The sequence below is a fragment of the Bos indicus genome, chromosome 11 (genome assembly GCF_029378745.1).
Source record: "Bos indicus isolate NIAB-ARS_2022 breed Sahiwal x Tharparkar chromosome 11, NIAB-ARS_B.indTharparkar_mat_pri_1.0, whole genome shotgun sequence".
Classification (NCBI taxonomy): domain Eukaryota; kingdom Metazoa; phylum Chordata; class Mammalia; order Artiodactyla; family Bovidae; genus Bos; species Bos indicus.
In genome coordinates this window covers 35742946-35749446 of record NC_091770.1, presented here as the reverse complement: position 1 = coordinate 35749446, position 6501 = coordinate 35742946, and the positions used below count along the sequence as shown (strand labels likewise).

The 6501-nt window shown below is 41.6% G+C and overlaps 1 long non-coding RNA gene across 1 annotated transcript in view; it reads right to left on the bottom strand.

The window, feature by feature from the left end:
- Positions 1-708: 708 nt before the first annotated feature.
- LOC109566068 (uncharacterized) overlaps positions 709-6501 on the bottom strand; it is an 81477-nt gene continuing 75684 nt past the window's right edge. The window contains exon 4 of the long non-coding RNA XR_002181741.2: positions 709-1367. This is a non-coding gene — a long non-coding RNA (uncharacterized lncRNA). The remainder of the gene's footprint in view (positions 1368-6501) is intronic.

Genomic DNA, 6501 nt, shown 5'->3' with positions numbered 1-6501 from the left:
TAAATTCAGGGTAAAATAGAAAGGCATCCTCTTTTTTAAAAAAAATTTTTATTCAAGTTTCCATTTATAATTAATTTTTATTAAAGTCCTCGCTAATGGGAATACTTTTGGCAGCTAAAACATTTTGGTAAGCGAGGAAAATCTGAGAGCTTTCTGAGAGCTTTCTGTCAGTATTAAAAGGAAAAGTATAGGAACAAATTGTGAATTTAGTCAGAGCATGGATTAAAATGTATTATTTGAAAAGCTACACTTACTTGCCATCTTTCAAGGCCATGGTCAATGCAGTGGCTACAGTGGTTCAAGGTAACTTGATTAAAATGTAAAGGTATAATTTCAAAGAATTAACATATTCAAGTGCTGTGAAAATATGATGAGAATGGGTTCACAGTGGGCTTCCCAGGTGTCGCAGTGGTAAAGAATATGCCTGCCAATGCATGAGACATAAGAGACATGGGTTCCATCCTTGGGTCAGGAAGATCTCTTAGAGCAGGAAATGGCAACCCACTCCAGTATTTTTGCCTGGAAAATTACATGGACAGAGGAGCCTGGCAGGCTATATAGTCCATGAGGTGGCAAAGAACTGGACTCAACTGAGTGACTGAGTACACACACATGGGCTCACAGTGGGCTCATGGTACATCTCCTCTTTTTATCATTTACAGTGATCCCAAAGACTTAACCTTAAAAGTCTGTTAGGTTTTGATGCAATGGGAGAACCACTTCTCAAAGCCTAAAAGATCTGAAGAGTATTCAGGTTCCTTAAAAAAAAAATCTGTGAGTATTAAATCAAAGAAAAGAATAAGATCAACTGTAAATCCAAATTTTTATGCACAATGCATATATTCCAGATTCAGTGACGTGTGAGCGCCCCCTACCCCCACTTCCCTTCCAAGCTCTTCTCAACTATCAGCTCTTCGGAATAAGGAGGTAAAAACACTTTCCTTTTGTATTCATTAAAATAGCACCTTTGTTTGAAGACACAACCATTCCAAGTGGAAATCTACATTAATTAGAACTTGCAGTGGGTAAGATCTCTTTTTCAATTGAATTACTTAATGCTGTGGATTTTTAAGAGCTTTCCCCCTCTGTCTCTTTAATTTCTATTTTCAGAGATAGATAGAACTGGAGTCCATTCTGGGACAAATCTGGTCTATGTTTTAATGGTGAGCTTGCTATGAAAATTCTTACTCCAAACTGTTCGGAGAAGTCAAGAACGTATTTTCAGGGCCACCTCATTGCCTAGGGATAAGAGATGATGTTTTCAAAAATGTTTTTGAAAGATGCTGTTTGAAGGAAGGATTGAGGTTTTCTTCAGGTACTGTGCTCTGCAAAAAGGCATGGCTTCTTGCTGTTTTAGATGAATATCCCTAGAATAGGCAGAAATAAAGAACAATTAAAGATATTCCTATAGAGACACACAGACAATAGGCAAAACACAATGAATCTTGCTGATTATATGAATAATTCAAATTCATTTGTATTTATTGAGTTCAGTTCTATCACTCAGTTGTGCCCCACTCTTTGTGACCCCATGGACTGCAGCACACCAGGCTTCCCTGTCCATCACCAACTCCTGGAGCTTACTCAAACTCATGTCCATCGAGTCAGTGATGTCATCCAACCATCTCATTCTCCTTCATCCCCTTCTCTTCCTGCGTTCAATCTTTCCCAGCATCAGGATCTTTTCCAATGGGTCAGCTGATTGCCTCAGTTGGCCAAAGTATTGGAACTTCAGCTTCAACACCAGTCCTTCCAATGAATATTCAGGATTAATTTCCATTAGGATTAGCTGATTTGATCTCCTTGCAGTCCAAGGGACTCTCAAGAGTCTTCTCCAACACCACAGTTCAAAAGCATTAATTCTTTGGTACTCAGCCTTCTTTATGGTCCAACTCTCATATCCATACATGACTACTGGAAAAACTATAGCTTTGACTAGATGGACATTTGTTGGCAAAGTAATGTCTCTGCTTTTTAAGTATGCTGTCTACGTTGGTCATAGCTTTTCTTCCAAGGAGCAAGTATCTTTTAATTTCTTGACTGCAGTCATCATCTGCAGTGATTTTGGAGCCCCAGAAAATAAAATCTGTCACTGTTTCCATTGTTTCCCCATCTATTTCCCATGAAGTGATGGGGCTGGATGCCATGATCTTAGTTTTTTGAATGTTGAGTTTTAAGCCAGCTTTTTCACTCTTCTCTTTCACTTTCATCAAGGGGCTCTTGACTTATTGAATGGTTTCTATCAAAACATTGAATTGGATATTTTAACCCCAAATGGTCTGCATTGAGTCAGAGAGATACTGGGAATCAAAATGAGGGATAGCAATGTGGGAACCAAAGGAAGAAAAAAAAACAAAACAAGGAATAGACACATAGAGTTACAAAGCAAAATTCAACCAAGTAAGTTTTTAAAATCAAGTTGATTTCATTGAGCAATTCATAAATCAGACAGCATCCCATCAAGTAATAATTTGAAATCTACAGAAAGGGATAGGTTTTTAAAGGGACGACACTGATCCAGACCTGCCTTCGAGTGCTTGAGTGTCTCCTGTGGAGGCATGAGTCAGCAGTGGCTGACTCCAGGGATGGGGCTCTGGCTGCAGCCGACCTGGGAGGCACAACTTGTGGCATAAGTCCTCTTGGAGGAGGTTGCCATTAGCGCCACTATAGAACTTCTGAGCCCATAGCCCACAAACTGGAGAACAATTCTACCAAAGAAGTTCTTGCACTATTGCAAAAGTTCTAGGGCCCACAACAGATTTCCCAACCTGGGAGTCTGGCAAAAGGACTGAGAAGCCTCAGGGAAACAGACTCCTGGAGGGCACAACAAAACGTTGTGTGCTCCCCAGAACCCAGGAGAAAGTTGACAGTGTAGGTCAACCATGGCTTGCTGTGGGGTCAAGGGCACTGATTTAACAGTCCTGGGAGTTGAAATGTGCTGGTAAAAGTCCTTTTGAAGGAGGTCAACATTACCCCTACCATATTGGCCTCAGGCCAAACTACAGGGAGGGAACACAGTCCCTCCCATCAGCAGAAAATTGGATTAAAGATTTACTGAACATGGCCCTGACCACCTGAGCAAGACCCAGTTTTACCCACAGTCAGTCCCTCCCACCAGGAAGGCTCCACAAGCCTCTTACCTTCATCCCTCAGAGGGCAGACAGAATGGAAACCACAACCACAGAAAGAGAAGACAGAGAAGCCGTAACCAAGCAAGAGATTTTTTCAATTTAGGTCATCTCCTTTTGGGAAAAAATGTTCTTAATAGATGGGTTACATCCTCTTCCTTTGGATGGGGGATGGAAAAGTTCCCATGTGACAGATTACCTCATTAATGTTGGTTGGAAAATTCTGATTGACCACTTAAGACTACATCCCTTGAGATTGAAGCATCAATTATGTTGGCTATTAAGCCTCATTTGGTGGCATAGCCTAGCACAAGTGACTCCATTTGGGGCTTATTTATTTTTTGACGGTGGGGAAAATGGTAACAACAACAAAAAAGTAATGAAAATGAACAAGGATATTGGAGTTTTAATTCCTCTTTTCTCTGTCACTACCTATATGACTTTAGATCTGTGTCTGAGAAGTGTAGATGGTCATATGTAAGCTACTCATGTAATGGGATTATAGTAAGGATAATAGTTCAGTTCAGTTCAGTTGCTCAGTTGTGTCTGACACTGTGACCCCATGGACCGCAGCACGCCAGGCTTCCCTGTCCATCACCAACTCCTAGAGTTTACCCAAACTCATGTTCATCGAGTTAGTGATGCCATCCAAACATCTCATCCTCTGTCATCCCCTTCTTCTCCTGCCCTCAATCTTTCCCAGCAGCAGGATCTTTTCCAATGAGTCAGCTCTTGGCATCAGGTGGCCAAAGTATTGGAGTTTCAGCTTCAACATCAGTCCTTCCAGTGGACACTTTGGACTGATCTCCTTTAGGATGGACTGATTGGATCTCCTTGCAGTCCGAGGGACTCTCAAGAGTCTTCTTCAACAGCACAGTTCAAAAGCATCAATTCTTTGGTGCTCAGCCACAGGACTGGAAAAGGTCAGTTTTCATTCCAATCCCAAAGAAAGGCAATGCCAGAGAATGCTGAAACCACCGCACGATTGCACTCATCTCACATGCTAGCAAAGTAATGCTCAAAATTCTCCAAGCCAGGCTTCAGCAATATGTGAACCGTGAACTTCCTGATGTTCAAGCTGGTTTTAGAAAAGGCAGAGAAACCAGAGTTCAAATTGCCAACATCAACTGGATCATCAAAAAAGCAAGAGAGTTTCAGAAAAACATATATTTCTGCTTTATTGACTATGCCAAAGCCTTTGACTGTGTAGATCACAATAAATTGTGGAAAATTCTGAAAGAGATGGGAATACCAGACCACCTGACCTGCCTCTTGAGAAACCCATGTGCAGGTCAGGAAGCAACAGTTAGAACTGGACATGGAACAACAGACTGGTTCCAAATAGGAAAAGGAGTACGTCAAGGTTGTATATTGTCACCCTGCTTATTTAACTTACATGCAGAGTATATAATGAGAAAGGCTGGGCTGGAGGAAGCACCCGGTGGAATCAAGATTGCCGGGAGAAATATCAATAACCTCAGATATGCAGATGACACCACCCTTATGGCAGAAAGTGAAGAAGAACTAAAGAGCCTCTTGGTGAAAGTGAAAGAGGAGAGTGAAAACGTTGGCTTAAAGTTCAACATTCAAAAAACTAAGATCATGGCATCCGGTCTCATCACTTCATGGCAAATAGATGGGGAAACAGTGGCTGACTTTATTTTTGGGGGCTCCAAAATCACTGTAAATGGTGACTGCGGCCATGAAATTAAAAGACTCTTACTCCTTGGAAGGAAAGCTATGGGCAACCTAGACAGCATACTACAAAGCAGAGACATTCTTTTGTCAACAAAGGTCTGTCTAGTCAAGGCTATGGTTTTTCCAGTGGTCATGTATGGATGTGAGAGTTGGACTGTGAAGAAAGCTGAGTGCGGAAGAATTGATGCTTTTGAACTGTGGTGTTGGAGAAGACTCTTGAGAGTCTCTTGGACTGCAAGGAGATCCAACCAGTCCATCCTAAAGGAAATCAATCCTGAATATTCATTGGAAGGACTGATGTTGAAGCTGAAACTCCAATACTTTGGCCACCTGATGTGAAGAGCTGACTCATTTGAGAAGACCCTGATGCTAGGAAAGATTGAGGGCAATAGGAGAAGGGGACAACAGAGGATAAGATGGTTGGGCAGCATCACCAACTCAATGGACATGGGTTTGGGTAGACTTCAGCAGTTGGTGATGGATAGGGAGGCCTGGCATGCTGTGATTCATGGGGTCACAAAAGGGTTGGACATGACTGAGCAATTGAACTGAACAGCTTTCTTTATAGTCCAGCTTTCACATCCATACATGACCACTGGAAAAACCATAGCCTTGACTAGACAGACCTTTGTTGGCAAAGGAATGTCTCTGCTTTTGAATATGCTGTCTAGGTTGGTCATAACTTTTCTTCCAAGGAGTAAGCATCTTTTAATTTCATGGCTGCAGTCACCATCTGCAGTGATTTTGGAGCCCCAGAAAATAAAGTCAGCTGCTGTTTCCTCTGGACCAGATGCCATGATCTTAGTTTTCTGAATGTTGAGCTTTAAGCCAACTTTTTCACTCTCCTCTTTCATTTTCATCAAGAGGCTCTTTAGTTCTTCTTCACTTTCTGCCATAAGGGTGGTATCATATGCATATCTGAGGTTATTGGTATTTCTTCCAGCAATCTTAATTCCAGCTGGAGCTTCATCTAGCCCAGCATTTCTCATGGTGTACTAGGCATGTAGGTTAAATAAGCAGAGTGACAATATACAGTCTTTACATACTCCTTTCCCAGTTTGGAACCAGTCTGTTGTTCCATGTCCAGTCTAACTGTTGCTTCCTGACGGGCATACAGATTTCTCAAGAGGCAGGTCAGATGGTCTGGTATTCCCATTCCTTTCAGAATTTTCCTCAACATTAAAAAAAAAAAACAAAAACTAAGATCATGGAATCTGGTCCTATCACTTCATGGCATATAGAAGGGGAACAAGTGGAAGCAGTGACAGATTTTATTTTCTTAGGTGGTGATTGCAGCCAGGAAATTAAAAGATGCTTTCTCCTTGGAAAGAAAGCTGTGACAAACCCAGACAGCATATTAAAAAGCAGAGACATCACTATGTAGACAAAGGTCTTTGTAGTCAAAACCAAGGTTTTTCCAGTAGTCATGTATAGATGTGAGAGCTGGACCATAAAGAAGGCTGAGTGCTGAAGAATTGATGTTTTCCAATTGTGGTGTTAGAGAAGACTCTTGAGAATCTCTTGGAGATTCTCAAGGAGTCTGCATGGAGATCTAATCAGTCAATCCTAAAGGAAATCAGCCCTGAATATTCATTGGAAGGACTGATGCGGAAGCGGAAGTGGCAATACTTTGGCCACTTTGTGTGAGGAGCCAACTCATTGGAAAAGACCCTGA